The sequence below is a fragment of the Erpetoichthys calabaricus genome, chromosome 18 (genome assembly GCF_900747795.2).
Source record: "Erpetoichthys calabaricus chromosome 18, fErpCal1.3, whole genome shotgun sequence".
Taxonomy (NCBI): Eukaryota; Metazoa; Chordata; class Cladistia; order Polypteriformes; family Polypteridae; genus Erpetoichthys; species Erpetoichthys calabaricus.
Window position 1 is genome coordinate 33,108,265 of NC_041411.2, and position 26,021 is coordinate 33,134,285.

At 38.7% G+C, this 26,021-nt stretch overlaps 1 protein-coding gene across 1 annotated transcript in view; it reads right to left on the reverse strand.

Annotated features, from left to right (window-relative positions):
- Positions 1–2,811: 2,811 nt before the first annotated feature.
- The window catches only part of LOC114668770 (POC1 centriolar protein homolog A-like), a 162,957-nt gene continuing 139,747 nt past the window's right edge, over positions 2,812–26,021 (reverse strand). Inside the window, exon 11 of the mRNA XM_051921241.1 lies at positions 2,812–3,080. The gene's annotated coding sequence lies outside the window, so the exon portion shown is untranslated. The remainder of the gene's footprint in view (positions 3,081–26,021) is intronic.

The following is a 26,021-nucleotide window of genomic DNA, read 5'->3' on the forward strand; positions in this document are numbered from 1 at the left end:
TGATGTACTAGAGTTAATATAAACTGATTAGCATTTCAGTACAATGTGACTCAGTTCAGTAAAAAGAACCCGATCATTGGCACACTGAATCATTCATTTACTACATCAACTAATAACAAGTTCATTCCCAGATCTAACATCTCCAACTTTTACAGTGCTGCTACATGCTCAAAAAAGTAGAATTACCAAAAAAAGCTTTTTGTATGAGCTAGCAATCCTAAGATTCTCAAACCCACTTTATCTAAGTCAGAATTGTGAGGGTCCCTAATATCCCACTGCATCTTGCACTTTGTCTCTCACAGAAGTACAAAAGTGCCACTAGCATTCTTTCTTCCATAAAATATATTCACGGCAGAGTTGTGTGGAATAAAAACTAGACTTAGGGGTCACATAGTCATTTAAGATAAAGCGTCAGGATATGCTTTTCATATTAAAAGATAGCATCCATCCTTGAAATATTAAAGGGTTAATAAATGTCACAAACCTGTTCAGGCATATCAGGAAACCAGATAAAGGTCAAGAGAATAACAAAGACAAAGATGTAGGACACAAAATGTACTAAAAGACGACTAAGAGACCATTGGACAATTGTTATATACACAGAAATTTCAAGGATAATAGCGAAAAGCCAAGCAAAATGACACCTTTTATTGGCTAACTAAAATGATTACAATATGCAGGCTTTCGAGGCAACTCAGGCCCCTTCTTCAGGCAAGATGTAATAGCTAAACCTAAAGGTAAAAGAAGAACAAGAGTATAAAACAAATATACTTTTATTTTCTAATTTATATGATGTGTAAACCAACCAAGTAAAAAGTATGCATTGATTGACACTGTATGTAAATTCATCTGTTAATAAAACGGACTTCTACCCTGCATTTTTTGATCATTTTGACCACGCCGTAACAGACTGCTGTGATGGAGGCTCCCTCTAAGGCATTTGCTGAGGACTAATCAAATGGTAAGATGAACAGCTTTTGTCCTGCCCGATTACCAACTTAAGCACAATTTTACCAGACTTGTCCTGAGATGAAAAGTTTCTTTCTTTATTTATGAGGTTGACTTCTATCACAGTTGCCACTTCTATAAGAAGGTAACCTCATACAATGAGTGACAGATGGGTTTGCAACTATCAAAGCAAGTGCACACACAAAATTGCACCTCCTCTATACCGGAAGCAAAATGGAATTTAAGAAAAACTTTAATGATGTTTTTAATTTGAACCAGTACTTATTTTTCTGAAAATCACTTCCCAGAGTGGTGTAACCTTCAACTTAGAATGTTTGCTCAGACTATGCTTGGTTAATGAAACTGTGGAAATTAATGAATACAACCTCAAAGTCTAGTAAGATGGCAGAATGTAGACTGCATTTTTTGAAAAGATTTGAAATCCACACCCACCAACCACGATCTTCTGCCTATTCAAAAGTAAATATTGGTGCTAAGCAAAACGAGAAATAAACAGATGGGTGTGCATCATTTAAAGACACAGTAATTATCATTTAAATCTACAATGACTGGAATTTCATTGTATTGTCTAGAAACACTAGTTTATCAAAGCAATCACCAGGACAGAAGCCAACTTTCTCTTTGCAGATACTGTAAATGGGAAAAAAAACAAGTTAGAAGATGTATGCATTTGGGTGATGGATAGAAATCATGAAATAACCTCTCTCTAAACTACTGAGATCATGCAGAAGGTTTCCCTGTTTCATGACAGACAATTCTGAAACTTCAAAAGGTTTGTACAGCACGCTCTATTTGACACATCCCTACAAATGTCACCTTTCCTTTTAATTTCTACCAAATTTCAACAAAAATGGTCAACTGGCAGTCAAGTTTATTTATGTGGACAGACAGACTGACAAGACAGATTGGGTTTTGCGTTCAATACAAACACTCCTAAAAAGTTCTTGTAAAACCAGTCCATTTCAAGTTGTCATCTTCTATGAAAGAACTGCTACTTTCTGGTGCTCTTCATCCTTGCCATTGGGTGTTATCAGCCATTTTTAGCAACCCGCTGTCGATGATTACTTTTTCCTGTATGTGGTCATCCTGGCTAATTTGGCCACATAGCCCAGATGACAACTGATGCATTCATCCCTCGGTGGACGTCAAGCCTTTGTACTTGAAAGAATGTCAAAGGGTCCACATGGGTGCCTAACATGACATGTCTGTGCTGGACTCCAGATACTTTTTACACAAAGCCTCCTCCATTTCTGTAATGAGATCTTTTAGACAGACAAAGCCCATTTGCAATACACCACCTAGTTGTTTGTTGGAAAAGGTGCTATAAAAATCAAGATGAAACCATCACAGATGATTTGTTAGTTTATAAAGGATATTTTAATTAGGTAAAAACTCAAGCCACTGTATTCTGTGCAACTTTAAAAAAAAAAAAAAAACTGGGTAGAAAATTTAAAAAAAAATGTAAATTACCAAAAATATTATTTACACAAACCTTTCAGATTCTACAATTATTTATCAGATCAAGGCAAGATAAAATCAAATCCAACTGATGTTAAACAAAAATTGAGAAAACTCTTCTTTCATGCTTTTGCACTCATTATGTTCCACAGCCAGGCACTTTGTTCTTTGGTTAGAAAAGATGCATCCATAACAAAGCACATGTCTGCTTACTGGAGGTGGACTGTCCTTCTATGACATGTATGGCGTCTCTAAGAAAAACAATGAATCTGAGCAAATGAGACTGTGGTGTCACTGGAAAAGTCCCCTTTGGCCCTGGACCTAACAGACCTAATATAAAATATATGAAGTCATCCGACAGTGTTGTTTTTAAGGTCCAGCCACAAAATGAGGCTTATTCCTATGACACCTAAAAGGGGGCATTTGGGGCTATGATCATGGTATCAATTCAGTTTTAGTCCTCCAGTTTCTATTCCAATTCATTTGGCTGCATTTGAGTTTCAGTAACTCGCCTGTGAGTGAGAGGAACTCTGGAAGTGAAGTGAAGCTCAGTCCGTTTGCTGAAACCGAAGTGTGATCCTCTGTTGATTGTCGATGCACTCTCGAAGCTGGTTTTCTGTCAGGGTTAGCCTCTGCTCCAGTATAGCCACCGTCTAAAGGAGCAAAACACAAACAACCTATGAATACAAATCTGAACCAAAAAACAGCGTTTTATATTCACAGTCAGCTGCAGTAACATCATCTAGCTGATCAGAAATAACTTCATCACCATTTTTATGAAGTCCCTAGTACTCAAGCATATCGTATTACACTTGGAAACCCAAGCGTAGAACAACCTCTCCACAACCGAAGCCCCACTACAAGAGTTTATAGTTTATATATACAAAGAATTGTGGAAGAAGCTCTCTCATTATTACTTTTGTTTGCATAGTACTTCTCCTGGAGAACTTCCGCCATTTTCCCTATACGAGTGCTTGCAGGACACTCCAAATTACACAATGACAGAAAATCTTATGTTAACTCAGTTAGCAGATGATAACCTTTTTAAAACTCACTTAATTCAATTCAGAATCATATAGGAATGGAGTTTGTTCTGACTGGAACCAAACCTAAACTGGGCACATTCATACCCTCACATATACTCATGTAAGACCAGCTCAGATTTGATAAATGAACCTAACACAAATATCTTAACACTGTGTCAGATTACACGATTTTTCCAGGGATTTTCAGTCATAGCCTTCATTTACATAAAGTGAGTGAGTCGGAGGCTCACTTCTGTAAAGGCCACTTGTCTAGTCCAAAGTTCTTCAACCTTTTTGACTTGTATGAGCAGCAGAAGACTGAGAATATCTTTGCAGACTATGGAGGTGAAAAATAGAATAAACTTATTTACTCTGTAGCATACATACTATAAGTGCTAGTACTATTTTTTCAAGTCTGACTTCTTAATAGAGGGGAGATTCTACCATACAGCTCTACTAACATTAGATCAGAAATTAGAGGCCCTCTGGTAGTTTCGAGTGTCTAAACTTACTAACATTAGGTCGGAGTGTGGGTCCTCACTTGGTTTTTCAAGCGTCCAGCTTGAATAAGGTTATTCACTTTATTCAGATTAAGGGGTCATCTGGCCCCACTATTGAAAGGTGGGAGTCAGCGGTGAAGCTGTTTCAAGATCAGATGGCAGGTACCTCATTGCACTGACCTTACTCTTAATATGTGATTTTTCCATTTTCAATCAATCCTTTCTCCTTTTTTTCCTGATGGAGACTGTTTGTGGATGGCGTCCCTCTCTCTGGGAAGCTCAGGAAATTTCAATCTATGTGATTTAAGCTCACTGGACAAAAAATTAGTCACCCCTGGCTAAATCATTTGTAATAATACGCTACTCCTCAGTGAGACCGAAGAAAAGCAGCAATTACATCTGGCATGGATGCCACCAGTTTGCTTATGTTGGCAACATCAATTTTCATTGAATGTTCTAGCACCGAATCCCACAGTTTGACTAGACACACAGTTCCAGTCCTGTGAACATGACAACTGTCATCTTGGAAAAGAAGGGCAGCCATTCTGTGTTTACTCTGGAGATGAAGCACAAGAAGTAACACAGTTTGTTCCAACCCTCCTGTTATACAAGCAGTAGGTTTGTAAGTAATCAACAAGAGTTTGGACACCTGTAGGAAATGTATGCTGTTACAATGTGTAACACAGAGCGATGGTCCCCATCTGTAGGGCACTATCATTAGACTGCAGTTATGAAGACAATTAGTAGTTACCTTTGATGCACGCCACTGCTAGAATACCAGTTGGACAGTATGGTTTGACAGACCAGCAACACCGACAACTTCCTATGCATTATGCCCTACAGCTCGTCCGAGTGTAATAACCGCTTTTTGCCAATCATTCATGTCTATCAGGTGATCCATTCTTCATGGACAGAACGAAACATACGTTGTACCACCACTAACTCGTCACTCTATAAACCCTGTAGCATACAACACTACTGTTTATAGGGTGGTATTCATACTGTTGGTGTCTGAAGTATGCACCTATTTTTTGTTGTCATCTAGCAAGCTTCTTTTATTAAGATGGCTTGGTTGACTTGGGTGTGAATTTAGGGGGTGGTCACGTTTTAGCTTGTTTTACCTCTTCTCAAAAATGGTGTTGCTTGACCCATTTCTGTTTTAAATACTTTAAAATAAAACGTTAATAAAAATTTAATCCAAAAAAGGTTTTTTATTAACATAAACTGAACTGAGTATTGGGATACCAAAGGTAAAAGTACACCACAATGAAGTGACATCAGCCTCTGGAAATCACATTTTAGTGAGCTGTGAAAGAATCTAGATAACCATTTTCAGCACAATTTTTACTCACATGCAAAGACACATTCCAGGCAGCAAGCAGACACGTCTACCAACAACAAAAAGAAGAGAAAGAGCAGTACCATGCAGATTATGAAAACAGACAAACGACTGGACAAACTCACACCAGTGCCTCCCTTATTATGGACTCTGTAGTCAAAACTAGGCTCAAGTTTACTTTCATCTCTGGGAGACAAAAGATTAAGCACGCAGTGCCCGCACTCGTCATCACAAAGGAAGGTTACGCTCTGTACTGTGAGTTTTCAGAGTAAATTATTCAAGATCATAATCAAATCTCTCCGAATGGTGGCTTCAACAGAGAGGAGTTTTATTTGTGTCCCTTCACAAGGCCACATGCAGAGTCTGGCCAACAAAGAACACAGCTCCAACAAAATGCCAAGAACTTGCTGTCTGCACTTCAGCAGGAGGCCAAGCTGCTGTCTTCCTAAATAATTCCCTGAGGGTCATACAGCTATTGTCATAATTATGGACTACATTGAAAACTATTTGATTCTTATTGTCCAACAGTGTCCAGTGTACGAAGATAAAACTTCCATCTGTTAATTCATTTTCTGAACCTGCTTTATCTATTACGGCATTTTAGCAAACTGAAGATTATACACCAGGCAGAAGTTAGTCTTGGATGGGACAGTCTATCGCAGGCAACCTTCACTCATACCTGAATTATATACAGTTGCCATTTTACCTAATATTGACATTGTTGGGATGTGGGAGGAAGCAAAAAGTATAAGAGAAAAAAACATAAAAACTCGGGCAGAACACAAACTCCACACAGCCTTTGATGAGGTGTGACTGTTAAACTCGGGGCATTAAACTATGTGTGGTAGCATTGCAAACCACTATGCCATAATAAAATTTGCTCTGCAAATATTTTTATTAATATTTATTTCATTTGTGGCCCATTGGATAAAATACAGAAATGTGCCTCTCTGTGCCCACGTTCCACTTTACATCAAGAGTTCTGTTGGTAGAGAAAAGCACCAAATGTCCTGACATGCCCCTGGCAGAGGTCCTGACATGGTCGATCAATATTTCCTATATAGCCAATAAAGCACAGCAGCAACTCCATTTTTTGTGCCAGCTGAAAAGGGCAAGTCCTCCACTCCATATCCTGATCACAGTTTACACAGGCATCACTAAAAGTGCCCTGACCAGTTGCATCACTGTCTGGTATGGAAATTGTAACACATTTGACCGCAAGTCCATACAACTGTCTCTATAGTTCGTGCTATCTACCATTGAGATTTCTCTCCCTTCCATCATGCATCTGTGAAGCCTCCAGCATTGTGGGGGATCAAGCCACAACTCTCCCTCTATCTGATGGTCTACAGGCTCTGACATGTTCTAACACTGCTAAGCTGAACAACTGCTTCTTCTTCTCACAAGCAGTCAGGCTCCTGAACACTATGTTACCCCTGTTCTGCGTGTGCATCCTTATCCTAGGCCATTATCTAGTTACTGTTCTGTCCTTCATTTGCTTTCCTTGACTACTGTGCATCTCCTATCATAATTGAGGACTATTTCTTAACATGATGTTGATTTACAAAAGATGTTGTTTCTTGTTCTACATTCTCTTATGTAAAATTACCCACCCTTCTGTATTGTTATTTTTCATATTTATTGCCTACATATTGCACTGTGACCAAGGTATGTGCAGTGTTGGTACGACAATTAATTATGTTGACATTTTTGTTCATTTCAGTTTCTTAATATGAAACATGCAATTCAAAAATACAGTACTCTGGCATGCTACCAACTACAGCAATACTCCTCAAAAAGATGGCAAGATCATCTAAAGGCTGAATTCTTCACTTTGCGGTATTGGTCACCTTTTCTTTAGAACTGAGAATTTCATTAGCAAGCAACTTCAGCAGAATCTGCTCATCACTGCCAAAGTTTGAACACAACCATTGAGCCTTCAGATGTAATGAAGCATCTTGAAGAAAATAACGAGGTTGAACATCACAGGAGGTTTTTCCCCCTAGGTACAATAGTTACTATTGACTTTTTAAATCGCTATTTAACCAAGCAGAGGTTAACAGTTTTCTTTGTGCATGATAATTTAATAATTTATTGTGTCTGACTAACATATGTAAGTAGCCATCAGAATTGCAAATGCATACAAGTATTCATATACTGCATTTCCAAATAGTTTATAGTAAGTAGGTAGCAGTCTAATCCAAGCTACTGGTATATAATTATATCAAACAGCAGGGGTTCAACTCTTAAAGAGTCTCACAGCTCAATGTTGAAGGTGTAGCAAAGTTTATGTTAGGTGTCATGGCTAAATACTGCTAGTCCTTCTGTGAGAGCTACTTAAACAGTTGAAATCTTTATCCACAAATTAAAATAAATGAAATGGGTTGAGTCAAGGTTATTAGGTTTAGGAAACTTACACAATTTGGAACATAAAGATATGATTTCAACTTTAACTGCAGTCAAATAAAAAGAGAATTGCAATATATCACAGAATTGAAAGACAATACGTAATAAATTGCAATACAAAAAAAAAAAAAGATTATATTGTAACCCCAGGATCATATAATATCTTATCATGGGATCCCTGGAAACTCTCAAACTGGGAAGTGGAATAGACTTTCTCATAAGTAAAACAAAAAATCATTTCGAGAATTAAAAGCGATGGCCAAAGTAACATCTGCATTGCGACTCTGAGAAGGCCGATTTGACTACCTATGGTCCATGAATGCCAACAGAAGCCTCCTAACTAGTCAGCACCCAGATCAGCACCATGGACTTTTCAGGATTTAAGTGTCAAAAGTTGTTTGGAAACCATTTTCATTTAATTTGTTTCAAAATTTCTGGATGTGTTGTTATTGATTTATTTATTTTTATGATCCTTTATTGTGACGTCACTGCAGCACCGCTTTATAAAAGCTTTTCTTAACAGCATCTACATTTTCTGCAGAACATTTATGGGTGCCACCATATTGCTGTTGGTTTGTGAATTTCCCCTTGGGATTAATAAAGTATCTATCTATCTATCAATCATTGCTTTCATATGACTGGGCACTCAGGTCACAAATAACATTATGAGAAATGGTGGTCTGCAATGGGTTGGCACCCTGCCCGGGATTGGTTCCTGCTTTGTGCCCTGTGTTGGCTGGGATTGGCTCCAGCAGACCCCCGTGACCCTGTGTTCGGATTCAGCGGGTTGGAAAATGGATGGATGGATGGAAATGGTGGTGCATTTTGTCAGACATCACACTTTGGATAAAGCAAAGAACTAGCACCTATAAGGAAAAGATTTTGACTTCTGACAGTTTCCTGATTTTGGGGCTTGGTTTGAGAATTTGATATTCCTATTTAAATGTAGTCAGACCCCTGCCTGCCTTATGATTCTTCTCCCGTACTGTTATTTTAAAAGCTCATCATTTTTTTTTACATTTGCTTTATAATATTAGCAAAACCTATAAGATCACTGCTCTGAATAAAACACAAACATAAAAGTGTCAGGTAATTATAGTGATATTCTCGAGTGAAACTAAATTCAACTTATACTTGTATAGCAAGATTCATTTTATAAGCGCAGAAGGATGAACATACTGTATATACTATGTGATGGACGGCCGGGGATCCTGCCTGGACGAGACGTCCTATATAACAGAAGACCGGGGGAACGGGCGTACTATCAGGATTACCTCCCCCAGGACACGAGAGGGCAGCCCCCTGGGTTTACATTGGGGCCATGGATTTGGAGCTCAGAAGCTCAACCCGCTGGGGGTCCGTGGTCATCACCAGGGGGCACCTGGACAGCTCCAGAGTCTGGGCATACAGCACTTCCACCACACCCGGAAGTGCCACACCCGGAAGTACTGCCAGAAGAGGAGTGGGGTTCCTATGCAGCGCTTCCGCCACATCCGGAAGTGCTGTCGGAGGTTAATCATGAGACACCTGGAGCACTACCGGGTGCAGTATAAAGAGGCCGTCTCACTCCATTCAGAAGCCAGAGTTGAGAGGAGGAGGACGAAACTTGGAATGAAAAGAGTAGAGGCAGCAAAAGTAAAGAAATGGAAGATTGTTTTGTTATTGGAGCACTGTGTTGTGCGCGGGACAGTATAAAGAAATAAACGTGTGTGTTCTGGACATTCTGGGTCTGTGTGTCTGTCTGTAGCCAGGCTATCTTCTACAACTAGTAAAATATGGTAAAAACAAAAAGTAACACACAATATAAAAAAAAAATCAAAATGCTCAACACAAAAAAACTATGCAACGACTCCACTGAAATGCACTTATACAACATTTTTAGGTAAACTTTGAATTTATAGCTATTAAACATTAGGTAAGGTAAATAGTAAAATATGAATGACCTAAGCTAAGGCCAGCTGGCAACAGACAAGACAAAAAAATAATAAGAGCCTACATAGAAACCTGGCTCACTGTCATTAGGAAAAAAAAGCAGATCAAAGTCTAACATTACTTGGCCAGCTGACCACCCAGCCCCATGCTGAGCGCTGTATACTGTATCACAGTGGGGCTAATGACAATGATTAAAAAAGTCTGACGTTAGGCCTATCATTGAAGACAGCAGAGCAATTCTGAAGTTCTATTCCAAGGTCAGAAAATGGCACAGATGACAAAACATCACTGTAGAAAACCAAGAAAAAAAAAGGGGTGACAAAGTAACAGACAATAACAGTGACTGTCAAAATTTGTAAAGTGCGATATGAACTAGGGATTGGCACACATAGCTGTGCATTCACTGTATGTAATTCAGTAAATGAATTTACCTAAAACAAGATTTCCTTAGACGTTTGTCACAGAAGAAAGATGAAACCACGAGTATTGACACACAATCAGCTTTCATTTGAAAGCAGAGGCTATTTTAAAAAAAGCTGCCCACAAACATTACAGCGGTGTTCATTTTAGTTAAAAAAACTCAATGATACCCCTTCTTCCTCATGAGATGGAAAAATTTAAGCAGCTTGAGTTTGCTCTCCACTTCAGATAGCAAGAGGCTGTGAAGGATTTTTTAAATGTATATTATATACATATACATATATATATATATACATATATATATATATATACATATATATATATACACATATATATATATACACATATATATATATACACATATATATACACATATATATATATACACATATATATATATATACATATATATATATATATACATATATATATATACACATATATATATATACACATATATATACACATATATATATATACACATATATATACATATATATATACATATATACACATATATACACATATATATACATATATATACACATATATATGCACATATATATACATATATATATACATATATATATACATATATATACACATTGTCACAGGTGGCCAGGATTATTACCTGGCCAGGACGCCAGAAAGGACCGGAAGGTGGCAAGAATAGCTTCCGGGCCACGAGGGCACAACCGCCATGGAGCAGGAGAGGACCACAGGAAAGGAAACAGAACTGTCGGACTTGTTGGGACCCGTGGCCACCGCCTGGGGGCGCTTTACACCTCGTGGGACCCGGATGTTGTTACTTCCGCCACACTCTGCAAGATGGCGGGGGGATCGGCCAGGGACTCCCGGAGTGTTTCCGGGTCAAAGGGCAGCACTTCCGCCACACCAGGAAGTGCTGCAAGATGGACGTCATCAGCCACCTGGAGCACATCCGGGCAGGGATAAAAGGGGCCGACTCCTTACAGTCATTGAGCCAGAGTCGGGAGGGGGAGAAGGACAAAGCTCCCTGGAGGAGTAGAGGCGGCAAAGGACTGAAATAGTGAAGGGTGATTATTGCTTAGTGCTTTGTGTGGAGTGTGAGAATTGTTTATTTAATGGAAAATAAACGTGCGTGTTTTATAAAGATGTGGTCTCCGACTGGTGGTGTCCGGGCAACTATCACAACATATACATATATATACACAAACAGTTAGGTCCATAAATATTTGGACAGAGAACTTTTTTCTAATTTTAGTTCTGTACATTACCACAATAAATTTTAAATGAAACAACTCAGATGCAGTTGAAGTGCAGACTTTCAGCTTTAATTCAGTGGGGTGAACAAAACGATTGCATAAAAATGTGAGGCAACTAAAGCATTTTTTAACACAATCCCTTCATTTCAGGGGCTCAAAAGTAATTGGACAATTGACTCAAAAGCTATTTCATGGGCAGGTGTGGGAAAGTCCGTCATTATGTCATTATCAATTAAGCAGATAAAAGGCCTGGAGTTGATTTGAGGTGTGGTGCTTACATGTGGAAGATTTTGCTGTGAACAGACAACATGCAGTCAAAGGAGCTCTCCATGCAGGTGAAAGAAGCCATCCTTAAGCTGCGAAAACAGAAAAAACCCATCTGAGAAATTGCTACAATATTACGAGTTGCAAAATCTACAGTTTGGTACATCCTGAGAAAGAAAGCAAGCATTGGTGAACTCAGCAACGCAAAAAGACCTGGACGTCCACGGAAGACAACAGTGGTGGATGATCGCAGAATCATTTCCATGGTAAAGAGAAACCCGTTCACAACAGCCAACCAAGTGAACAACACTCTCCAGGAGGTAGGCGTATCGATATCCAAGTCTACCATAAAGAGAAGCCTGCATGAAAATAAATACAGAGGGTGTGCTGCAAGGTGCAAGCCACTCATAAGCCTCAAGAATAGAAAGGTTAGATTGGACTTTGCTAAAGAACATCTAAAAAAGCCAGCACAGTTCTGGAAAAACATTCTTTGGACTGATGAAACCAAGATCAACCTCAACCAGAATGATGGCAAGAAAAAAGTATGGAGAAGGCGTGGAACAGCTCATTATCCAAAGCATACCACATCATCTGTAAAACACGGTGTAGGCAGTGTGATGGCTTGGGTGTGCATGGCTGCCAGTGGCACTGGGACACTAGTGTTTATTGATGATATGACACAGGACAGAAGCAGCCGAATGAATTCTGAGGTGTTCAGAGACATACTGTCTGCTCAAATCCAGATAAATGCAGTCAAATTGATTGTCCATCTGTATCATGAAACGCCGCCCAATGACCCAAAACATACAGCCAAAGCAACCCAGGAGTTTATTAAAGCAAAGAAGTGGAAAATTCTTGAATGGCCAAGTCAGTCACCTGATCTTAACCCAATTGAGCAGGCATTTCACTTGTTGAAGACTAAACTTCAGACAGAAAGGCCCACAAACAAACAGCAACTGAAAGCCGCTGCAGTAAAGGCCTGGCAGAGCATTAAAAAGGAGGAAACCCAGCATCTGGTGATGTCCATGAGTTCAAGACTTCAGGCTGTCATTGCCAGCAAAGGGTTTTCAACCAAGTATTGGAAATTAATATTTTATTTCCAGTTATTTAATTTGTCCAATTACTTTTGAGTCCCTGAAATGAAGGGATTGTGTTAAAAAAATGCTTTAGTTGCCTCACATTTTTATGCAATTGTTTTGTCCACCCCACTGAATTAAAGCTGAAAGTCTGCACTTCAACTGCATCTGAGTTGTTTCATTTAAAATTCATTGTGGTAATGTACAGAACCAAAATTAGAAAAAAGTTGTCTCTGTCAAAATATTTATGGACCTAACTGTACATATACATATATATACATATATACATAAACATATATTATATATATTACACACAAACACACACACACTAGTTGTGTAAGCCCGTGTTGTAAAAAGCCCAGGGTCCTAGAAACTATTAAAATCGTCAGACAAAAAACTGAAATGTAGAGATGTCAGGTAATTGAAAGGAACTACTCATGGCGTCTCACTGCTAGGAGGATTAGTTTTGCCGACGTGCTTGCATCACTTGTGCATTAGTGGCGGGAGGAAAAGTAAAAGGGATACCGTTTTGCCCATCTGAGCGGCTAATCGACTTTGTCTTTCTTCTGAGGTTTTCGTTTTGCTGATGTGCTGGCCTCACTTGTGTTACTAGTGGTTAAGCGAGTTTTCTGTTTCCTTGGAGGTGGAGACCTTACCTCGACTCCACCTCTCACTTCAGGGTCAGACAGACACACACACACACACTTCCACACATAGATGTTTATACATACAGTACATAAATAAATAAATATGTATGTGTGTCTATTTATTTATTATATTTATTTATTATATATATATATATATATATATATATATATATATATATATATACATACACACACACACTAGGGGGCTCTGCCCCCTGCTCGCTTCGCTCGCCCACCCCCGTGTTTGGTTTACCGGATATACAATACAATTTATTTTTGTATAGCCCAAAATCACACAAGAAGTGCCGCAATGGGCTTTAACAGGCCCTGCCTCTTGACAGCCCCCCAGCCATGACCCTCTAAGAAGACCAGAAAAACTCTCCAAAAAATCCCCTTGTAGGGAAAAATGGAAGAAACCTTGGGAAAGTCAATTCAAAGAGAGACCCCTTTCCAGGTAGGTTGGGCATGCAGTGGGTGTCAAAAAGAAGGAGGTCAATACAATACAGTACAACACACAGAACAGAATAAATCCTCAATACAGTATTAGAAGTACGGAGTAGAATTTCACATTAGATGATATCACATAATATGATTTGGATTTGTTTTAAGTCCTGGAGACGTCATTCATCAAGCTGCCTCCACCATTTTGCCATTCCACATCTGAAATAGTGCTAATCCGATGAAAGGACCCCTCATTCCCACATCCCCAGTCATCAGAGATGACTTTACCTTAGGCAGGCAATCTACAATTTAAAGAGATTGTTATCCATCCATCCATTATCCAACCCGCTGAATCCGAACACAGGGTCACGGGGGTCTGCTGGAGCCAATCCCAGCCAACACAGGGCACAAGGCAGGAACCAATCCCGGGATGGGGGGGGGGTTTGGGGGCCGCTGTCGTGCTGCCCTTTGATCTTTTTAAAGCCTGTACAGACGCTGTCATTTTTGCTACAGCCCTGGGACAATCTCTTGGCACCAAGTCTCATGTTTACGGTCCCCGGGAGATGCACCGTGACACGTCTCGCGGGTCTTTTAAATGTCTTTCGAGAAGATCACGTATCGTAGCCTTGCTTTTGCTTCCCAGAAGATTTTTTTATAAATATATATATATATATATATATATATATATACATATATATATATATATATATATATATATATATATATATATATATATATTCATTGCATTCGTAGTCTGAGTCTCGACGATCTGAATTGTGTGGGTGGTTACCTACCAGGTAACGCTTGTGGTTGGTCTGCCATTCGCCAAACATCCACCATGGTGGCCTTGAATGTTGCACAGTTTACTGTCATATAATGCAAAGAGTACGTGACACGTGTTTCGCCCACATACATACATACATACATACGTGAGAATGTTTTCTTGGCACAATTTGGTTTCATTTGTACCACTATCTGAGTATTGTTGCTGATCATGTGCATCCCTTCATGGCCACATTTACCCATCTTCTAATGGCTTTCCCCCAGCACAATAATGTACCATGGCACAAAGCGAAAGTTGTCTCAAACTGGTTTATGAACATGGCAGCGAGTTCAATGTTCTTCAGTGGCCTTCTAATTCACTGGATCTGAGTCCACTAGAACATCTCTGAGATGTGGTAGAACGAGAGATTTGCAGCATGAATGTGTAGCTGAAAAATCTGCAGAAATTTTGTGATGCAATTATCTCATCGTGGACTGGGATCTCAAAGGAATGTTTCCAACATTGTGCAGAATCCAAGCCATGAAGAACTGAGGCTTTCTCGAGAACAAAATGAGGCCCTATCCAGTAAGAGTTAGAGTGTGTGTGTCTGTCTTATTCCTTACAATGGGGCCGATTTGGCGTATGTTTCAAACATAAAAAGTACTCTGCAGTCAGGGAAACCTCAGATTGGGTATGTTCACTTACTGGCTATGGGGAAAAAAAAATAAAAACAAAAAACAGTGGCCTGAAGCTTGTGCCACAGGGCTCAGTGCTGTGGAGATAAGCAGTCGGAAGCCTGATTATTCAAGTTCCACACTCCATGCCTCAAGAGCTCAGTGGGGATTGCTTGTGACCTGAGAAAAGCCCACTCGAAGAGGACCTAGTTACACCTGGACAAAAGAAATAACTAAGCCTGCATAAAGTCACTGCTCTCGACTTGCTTTAATTTCTTATCTTCTGTTTTTTTTTTGGTCCAAGACCTAATTTGAATCAGCCGCTGCAGATCCTAGTTGTTGTTTTCCGATTGCAACTGGAAGGGTGCTACTAAAGAGACATATAAGATGAAGTGCAATTTTAATTGGTATCCTCACGCAAAAAGAATATTCATTTGTTAAACTGAAAAGAAGAGCGAGCGTATACAGGAGGGCTCACACAGCAGGTGTCACTTGTCCTAGACATCATTAGGAGGAGGCTCTGCCCAGTTGGCAAACTATATTAATGAGGATCAGCATTAATGTGTCTCAGTAGCATCAAACAGATCAGTGATTAAACAAACCCAGTGTGGTCCAGTTACATAAAATAAAGTCAAAGGCATTACATTAAAATGTGGCTGTGTGGTGCAGTTCTGAAACAGAAAACTTACTTTAGCAGCAGCCGCCTCCCCCACCCCCTCCAAGGACAGCGCAGACTCCTTCAGTGGCAAACTTCCAACTGAGTGTGGTTTCCGTGCTGAAATCCATTACCCAGATTTCTAAATATTTCCACTGCGTGCTCCAGCTCGGAAAGCCTGTCTCATGTATGTCTTTGACTTGGTTACTTTGGAGGCGTTTGTACCAAACATGGAAAACGCAAAGCATACACGTTTGACATGCATTATTAATAAAATGGAGTGCAGGTTTCCAAGAGTATCGCTTCAGGAAAGACCTTCACTTATGTCAAGCACACTATACAGGGAAGTAAGAAAATGTTATTTATTTCTTTTTTCTTACATTCAGTGCCAGCATTCTCTCTAAAAAAAGACCCATAACAAATGAGATTTTTAGAAAAATCATCAAGGGGAACATAACACATTAACCTACTGTAAATCTGGCCATTTCCCCACTGCCCAAGAGACAGAAAACAATCAATCACAAGAAGGTTTGCGAGAAAATGTTAGACATTATGAGCAAAGTTTTCAGAGTCATTTTTGGAGGCACAATTGAACCATCTAATTTCAACAGTTATTTGAAGTATAAAAAAAAACTAAACCCTTTTTCTATACAGTTTAGGATTTTTTCCATGACTAAAATAAACCATTTTTCTGCATGAGTTTAAAAAAAGAAACTTTGTAAGTTCAATGGAACCACTGACAAATGGGGGATGGGGGTGGCTAAATCATTTTGCATGTAAAAACTCTTTGGAGTTTTATTAATTTATTAGCATTTCTTGGTATTTGAAACTGAAAATTTCATCACTGTATACAGAGTTCATGAATGTCAACTGCAACCGCCTAGAGACACCAGAATGTATTTTGAAAGAGGGGAAAGAAAACACAACAAGACATGTATATGTTATGGCCAAAACCCGAAGTTCAGCCAGTTCCCGAATTGGCCGGCTGTTTCGCATTTTGGCCACGAGGTGTGGCCAAAGTCTGATTTACTAGAAATGACCAGCATATATTGCTACTTTGGCTGGCCATTTTACGAAGTGGCGAGAACTCCCTGGCCAAAATCCGATGCGCTGATGTAAGACTGTCCACTCAAGGTGCAAAGATACTTAAAAACTTTCAGATGCAGATTCAGAAGCGAGTTTTCCATTCTGCCCAAGAAACTGCTCAAGGCAGGTCTTGTTCAGAAAGCGGATGCCACTTTAGACAGCCTTCCCCTCGCCCAAACATTAACCTTAAAGTCAATAAAATAGGTACCTGATGTTAAGTCACTATTTTAGGGCTAAAATGATAACAGAAATGTGAAACCTACTTATATACCTAATCTTAATTATTGTGAAACAACCAAGTTGCGTCCGCTTTCTGAACAAGAGCCGCCAAGGCTGCACTCGATGCAATTGCACTACTAAGTGTGCAACAAATCGCTGCTCATGCCTTTTTTTCTTCCGACTTTAACCGATCGCCCCATGCCATTTTGCAAACCGTCTGGCCAAATCCCAAAATCGAGGAAAAGATCAGACATTGGCCATTTCCCGATTTGGCAGGCCACTAGCCATAACATATACAAATATATATATATATTGGCACACATGTGCACATGGGAGATGGTTTACAGGCTCATATAGTGTTATTTCTCAGACAGACCAGGGGTTGGCACTGTCATCTGAGCCTTTCTCCTCTTGTCCTGCTGCAGACCAGAGAAAGAGAGTGCTTCTTAGTGACATTATCACTGGTCCACTCACAGATGACGTCACTTCCGACACCGAGAACTCATCTACCCATGAACTCGTGTCTGTGAAGACATATTTTTCATTTTTGCCTGCCTTTTTTCAAGTACATGGGTAGCCATGCCCAATCCTTTTTCTGTCTGCTGCCTATTACTATATATATATATATATATACACACACACATACATACATATGTGTCTGTCTGTGACATAAATAATCACGACCCACTGGGACCAGAACCTTCAACTTGGTCTTAATCAAAAGCTTATGACAGGATACATACTGGTGAAGCAGCAACATCTGTCATGTTGTCAGGGTTCACATATTTCTTATGGCAAACTGCTCAAGAGGTGACATAGCAGGAAGGAAAAGAACAGCAACAATATCTTTTGAACCTGAAGCACATTGCTGAGGCCGATCCTAGGAAAAGTAAGAACAGCAACGCTTTCTGCTGAGCATCAGGTATGGAATACAAAATGCCTGTGAGACAGAGACAGACAAATACCTGCACAAACTGACCTGTGGTTCTTTATTCACATCATAGTGACCGCTATGATTGCAAAATACAGTGCTGCACACCTTGATGAAGTAAAAAAGCATATATGTAAACATTGCTTTTTCTTCCTTTCATCAATATCTAGTTGAACAGCTCTACTTACAAATAATACTCTGGTGATGTGGTCACCGTAGGGTGGTGTTTTTTCATACAGAAAACAAAAGAATGTGGTGTCAAAATGGAAATGTTTGCTTGCTTTATATAAGCCACCTTGATTTGAGGACCGGAGGTTCGTATTGTTTACCCCTATGCTTGTCAACCTCAGCAACACCCTAAACCAGTACTAAGCTAAGGGTCAGCACTACAGAGAAGGCCATAAGGCACCTCCTCTCAGACTCAACTGAAAACAACAAAATGTGTGGCCAAAATTAAAATGTTTAATTTGCCCTATAAGAACCACCTTTATTTGAGGACCGGAAGTTTGTACATTTTCATGTATGTGTGTTTGTGTGTGTATAAAACAAACAATGAATATCTTAACTGTTACAATGTCTTAAGATTATATTTCACCCATGATTGTGTTTGAAATTAGCAAATGTGCCCAAAATCTGTTCATGAAGAAACTTTGTAACATTTCCTATATCTCCCCTAATTAATGAAGCATCCCATAATGTGTAATAGTTTCCAAAAATATTTACCTTGCTATGCCTTTTGGGTCAATTTTGACCCACCACATACTTTAATGGACTTTCCACCGCATTTAGGGTTGTTTGTTCACAACCCCAAAAATACATCATAAAGTCACTGTTTCAGCTCAGAAATGTGAACACATTTAGGAAGTTGGGCTTACTTAAAAAAAATAAATGTCATATTTTTATACAACTGCTACACATTCTGAAAACTGCCATGTCCTTTGGGTCAGTTTTGACCCACTATTGACTTTAATGAATTTTCCACAGCATTTAAGGTGACTTGTGTGTTCATAACCCATAACCATCCTAAATGTCATCTGTCCTAAAAAGATCAGTATTGCGTGTTAAGACAGCCAATCATTTGGGGTGAAAAATTTGATGTCCAGGGCACCTAAATGGGGCTACCAACATTGGGTCAAAAAGCATGCAGGAGGCACAGCATTGGGTCAACATATTAAGAAATTATAAGGGTAGTTGTTAAGTCTCAAAAGCACTCTCCCTCACTACATAACTGAGCAATTTTCCCAACAAGTAAATAATTAACCTCCTTAGAATTACATTTTTTGGCTTGAAAAATTACATATTTATTAAATCTCATCATTCTACTGTAAAATGTGCAAAACACTAAAAGTACAAGTCAGAAGCTGTAAAAGTATAATAATTACACAAATAACAATACAAATGAACAATAAAAATAATTCTAATACCATATATACTGTCAAAATGTGTAGTTTATGTAGTGTATCTTGAAGCAGGGTGAAATACACAATCCAATGTTACAGTTAGGACAATAGTACCGTGATTCCTTGCAGGTTTTCTTTCCAGACTGATCAGCTTTTTGGACTGCACACTACACATGTACAATTGACACAAGTGAACCGTTTGTATTTATCGGAATCACCTTCGATTTCACTGTGCATTTCAATTTCACTGTCTGAAGACAGATTCACTTCATCATCATTGCTTACATCAATGTCAAGAGCATGGAAAATCTTGGATGCAGAAAAACGTTTCTTAAGAAACCACATTATGAGGGTAGGAGAAGATGTGTCTGCACCAATGCCCAGGTGACACTCGGGCCTGTCGCTTATGCAAGACTCACCTATACCGTTTCCGAGCAATGCTCGGCACTAACGCTTTTAGCACTCTTTTTATAGCCTGAGTGATGCTCGGGTCTAACGCTAAGGAGGTTCATTGGAGATAAATAGCTAACATTTACGTGTAGTCTTCAAGGCTTGCTGTCAGTTTGGTAAAACTATAATGACATTTACAAGTGTTTTATTTGCTTTTATATGTTGATTTGAAAATCTTAGCATGAAGTTCTGGTAATATGAATGATATGATTGATCTACATGAATACTCTCTCCTCGAGCTTTAACAAGTGGGCTAATAAGAAAGCCAGCTAGCACCTGTTAGACAGTGGCCACCCACCTTGTTCAATTTCAAACCTTGCCATCAAGCTGTAGATTTAGATTCCCGAACCTCAAGGACAATACATTTAAGAACTATTTTTATACATTTTGAACTCTGTATTACCAGGTGATTCTGGACCCAAAATATACTCAAATGATTACAGTGTACTACTGGATTTGTGTTCTACATAAAACAACATTTACAACCTTCTAATCCATTTCAGGGTCTTATGGGGACAATATCAGAGAAGCTTTAGGCGCAAAGCAAGAACCAAAACTGGATGAGAGCCATGGTACTCTCAGGGTTTTTTAAATGTATATATTTATTTATCCATGGATTGTACAGGTGCGTATATCAATTGATTTATATTATTGCATCTCTGGAATAATGTTATACATTTGAATATCCAAGCTTCAAAAAATTACTCTATGGGATAAAATAATAAAGTCTACCTAATCTAGCATAACATCAAATACAAGAAGATGAAGTCTTAAAAAGCCAAAAATATTAACCAGATACATTAAATGCCCATTATTATTTATGAGATATAGAGCATGCAGCATATTGTATTTTTTAAATACCTTTTACAAATAAGTTTTAGGATACCAATAGTGTCAGCTCTGCTATTTATTCAATATGCTACAGTATTTATACATTAACAGTACTTCTCTCCTCATGCAACTAATTGGAATCATACTGAGGCAGCATTCACAACATGATGGAATATAAATTTCTAAACACACACTGTTCTCCAATTGCAGTGTGTGATATGCATGTGTGAAAAATACATTTAGAAATTGTATTTAACAAATGCTTTTATATAAAGCACTTAGAAATCACTGTTGTATTAACATAAATGTGAGGGAACTTGGTTAAATAGGTTAACTAATGGTTAGATTATATAGCGCCTATGACGTGTGTGGAGTACAAATCATGGGAGGTTATACTTAGGCTATATGATGCCCCATTATGGCCTCACATGGGTTTTTGACAGTTTGGGTCTCTACATCCTAAAAAAAAAAAATATATATATATATATATATATATATATATATATATATATATATATATATATATATATATATATATATATATATATATATATATATATAGTGGCACTAGAAAAAGTCCAAAAGAAGTGCAACTAGACGGATTCTAGGACTGAAAGGCAAGACCTATGAGGAAGTCTGTATCATTTGCAAACTTAACCATCTTGTTATTTATATTTTCATCAAGATCATTTATATATTTTAACCCGATGTAAACAGAGTCAGTGTTTCTTCATACTGTTTCAGGTAATGGGAGCCTATAAATAGAAATAAGATGAACATCAGGTAAGCTGTGCTTATTACAATGAAATTCTGTATATTAATACATTTTTATTTATCTTGGCACTGGAGAATGGCCACACGTTGTATGTTGGTTGGACATGCAAGTTAAGAATCTCACTCTACTTTGTACATTTGACAATACTAGGGGGCTCCGCCCGGCCTGTGCTATGCGCCACTTCACATCCCTGCCGCTCGATATGTGGATTTCACTTTCACCAAACAATTAATTCTTGCGGATATGCCTCTTCATTGGGAACAAACAATACTTTTCCCTGATGGCAACACTAATTAAACAATCTACAAGTCCCCAACTTAAAGTTTAAATCCGAACAATATATTCAACCTCTTTTCGCTGTTCCGTTATTTCACAGAGTAATAATTTCCATTTGTTTGTGTTAATGCGATCTTTACTATAATTTTTTTTTGAGACTTTTGAATTTTAGTACTTTCATTATCTCTAACCTGCTCTGCATGTGTATCGTGCCAACGTTTTTGAATTCTTTACGACAATCTACTTTGTCATCTACTCTTTGTCTTTTATTTCCAGCCACGGTGTGGTTAAATCTCTTGGCACAAAGTCTAGTCTCGCTTGACTTGAAAGTATCTCTCTGAAAAAGTCACGTCTCGTCTCAGGCTAAAAAGTCTTCTCTCGTCCCAGGATTTTGTTTATATAATAGAAAGACAACTGCTAGTGCTATTTCTACTTTACTGTAGACAAACAACAAGCTATATGCATGGGGTTAAGATATTCCATAAATGTTCTCAACTAATACATTCATTCCTTGCACAGTGTTTCGTTGTGGAATCACATTGTCTCAGTTTGACATTTGGACTGTGGCAACTGCTGGTGGCCAGCTGCGAACCCACAACATCTGGATTACAAATGCCCTTGAAAGAAGTGCCTTTTCATTGTGAACTAACAGAAGAATTCCTACATTAGTGCACACAGGTACTGCCTCTAAGCGGAATGCTTCCTGGCAAGGTCAGCTGAGGTCCCTCTTACCACAACTGCACTTCAACTATCCAGTCCAAATCCTGCTCACTACACCATGTATTCTGTTATGGAATCTCCAAAGACACCTGTAAGTCATTAGCAAATGGAGCTGTTCTATTATATCATGCTGCAAAGGAGCTGCTTCTGAGGGTCTTTGTAATCCAGACATCATGGACATGTGGCTTGCCACTTGCAGTTACCATGATACAAATGTCCAAGCTGGGAGGATCTGGGATAAAATACATACCTTAACCACAACTCACCCTCTAATTTTTGAGATGCTTTCAAGTTTTTATTTACACTGAGTAATACCTAATAAAGCAAATAAAAATAATATAGCTTCAGAATGTGCTTCCATGCATGATTTTTTATGGCAGGTTAAAAACAAGCTTTGAAGTTTTTACATAACTTAACTTTTTCAAATGTGCTTAATCCACTTTTATACAATATATGTAGGAATTATAGGGGAAGGGGCTGAAAACATCCACCCATATATAATCTAACCTGAACAATATCACAAAGGGAAGCAAAACTCAGAACTGGGCAGAAGCCAAACCTCGAAGAGGTACGGCAGCACACTCGTGTACAAATTACGAGTCACCAGTTCACCTAACATTCATGTCCTTGGGAGAAAACCTGGAGCCCCAAGCAATAAAAGTCATATTGACAAAGAGAGAATGTGCAAACTTCACACAGGCATTGACCAGGCTGGGATTTAAACATAGGATGTTAAGAGATGTAAGGCAATGCACTTATCATAAATAGGCAATTTAGTTTTCCTTCCTATCATACTGCGCTTAAAAGGTAATGCAAGAAGAAAATAGTTGTGGTCAGAATCACATGCCTTGTTACCTTCCAGAAGTAGCGCACATTCATACAGGGCATCTGGTCTGCTACCTTTTTGCATAGCTAAAGCTAACAGTCTGTTAAAGCCATACTGAGCTTTTGGAATGCAACAGGGAACCGGGGTGTCACCTTCAATTACTGATGGAGTGCCCGTTTTTGTTCCGTTTTTCTAGATTGCTTTTTATTCTGTGAGAGGCTCTGTATATAAATCAGTGCCAAGAGGATGGTTTGATTTGCTCTCAACTTATTGATTAGAGCCGAGGAAAGGTGTTTGTGAATGTTTAGTTAAAATTGGATTCCAAAGAAAATTCATATGCTGTATTATAACAAGATGATGTACATGTTTTCAAGAGGACAACTGATCTGAGTTTTAGTTTCTTAGACAAACCACAAATCACAATTCAGCATTTGGCTCGTTCTTTTCTTGTACAGCCTATCGACTGGATGTTGGTTATTTAGTCAAACCCTGAATATTTAAAAAAAATGACTCACCATCAACAAGCAAAGTGAGTGCTTTTGAGTTCTGAATGATTTTGTGATGGGAATTTCTAAGGCTTGTAAGAGGAAGGCAAAAGTACCAGCTATGCAGCTGTGCAGTCAAACAGGCACTCGAATTCAGAAAGCAAAATTTGGTTGATACACCTAAATTCAATGGCTTTGATAAAGACCACCGATTACCTCAAAGGATCTAATATAAACGAAAGAACATCAGGTTTACTGTTTTCATGCTACTAAGAAATGTTGTTCAACCACCATTTCAGGTTCTGTCCTGCCTTGGCCACGAGGGGAGAGGGGGAGCAAAAAGAAAGAGAGGTAAACCTCCCAGACTTTAAACATGCAAAGTTAACATGAGCACAAGCCTTCATCAGGCTTTGAAGCTGTTGCTCAAGTGTGACAGGGCCTGCCCGGGAGGTCAGAGGGCACTCTTCTTGGAGAGCAGCTCAAGACCTGGAATTTTAATAAATGGTCCCACGTGCCCATGAGCCCCTTTCAACTTGCTCTTTATGAAGCTCTCAGTAATTTACCATGCCACAGAGGAACATAACCATTTCCTCTCACAATGGAAACCATCTGTTATCCCCCTCATCGCCCCCCCAGGTAAGAGACAAATACCAGTATCCAAGCCAAGCATTAAAAACACATGGAAGCATTCATACATTGAAACAGCAATCTGTCCTTCTTCATCTTAAACAGACAAATACAAAATAAATATCTACAATCTGGGACAGGTCCCTAAGTATCTCAGGTAAGGAAATCAAAAGCAGGACCCAAGAAGATGAATTTTGGATGAAAAACACATTCAAATAAAAGACAAGTGATTGAAATGAAAAACTTCACAGTTAAGGGAATGACCATCATGTCAAATACTCACCACGTATGTCAATAGTGATTTCCTTAATCTTGCCAAGTTTGCAATAATTTATGTTGTATTTTTAGTTACAGCTGCTCTATTCTAAGAACACATAACCCTTTCAACGAAAAAAAAACCAAAAAAAAAAACCACTAAGTTGCTATTTTCTTTCATTAAATAAAATTCTCACTCGCTTTGGAGCAGCATCTATACAAGGCAGAAGCCAACTCTGGGAAGGGCAGTGGTCTAACCTAAGGCCAGTTTAGACTTTCCAATTAAACAAAAAGACAGAGTGTAGCAAGATGACTAAACAGATGGACTCTGAAACACAAGGTTGTAGATTCAATTACTGCCTACCTCCTTGTGGTTGAACCTCAAGCAACCTGCTCCTACAATTTAAAAAAGATTACAGTTGTACAAGTCATCTGTACTTATGAGGTGACTAGGGATGATAATCACTAAGGAATGGTACCATATAAAATAACATTTGTTTACTTATCAAGTATGTCTTTAGTATGTGGGAAGAAACAGGAGTACCTGCATGGAAAAAAATATCAATCAGGCACTAAGAAAATGAGAAACCTTCACACACTGACAGGAACCAGATTCTGGATTTTAACATAGGACACTTGATCCATTACGGTGGAATGTTAACCGCTGTGTCACCGTGGGACCTCCTGCTAATTTCTTTTAAAGGAAAATAAAACATGAGAATTTTCACTACAAAGACAATAGCAGATCTTCCGATTGGTCCACAGCTTACTACAGCTTATGCATTTGACTGTCTAAAAAGAAAATTTACTCTTACTATTTATGGGTGAGCAGCATTGAGACAAACAAGACCACAGATAAATACTACTACTAGACACTTTTCTTTGTAAAAACATAATAGTCCTGATATTTATCACTACCCAAGTAGTTTGCTCTACTGCAGTTCAAGGTCTCCAGGAAAAATCCCGAAGACCTTGTTAAATCACTCAGAAAGGTTTAAAACAGCCCACACCATAGATCACTTTTACCGTACAGCTTATTCTACAGAACAAGGACACAAAAAGCTTTCCCAACATGAAATTCCTCAAAATCGAAAGGCAATCACTTGCTGTGTATAGTGAGTTGTTTTTTTGAATATTCTAAGTTCGACTTGATGAATCCTAAGTAAAGGACATCACATAGACAGACAATAAGAAAATAACAAGCGACATTTTAAAATGCGTCTTGTGGTTTGATTAAGAGGCAAGGCATTTACTCAATTGTCCTCCCGAAAGTATGTACCTTATCTTGTTTAGATAGTGCATATCAAAGATTTTTGGAATCTAGTCT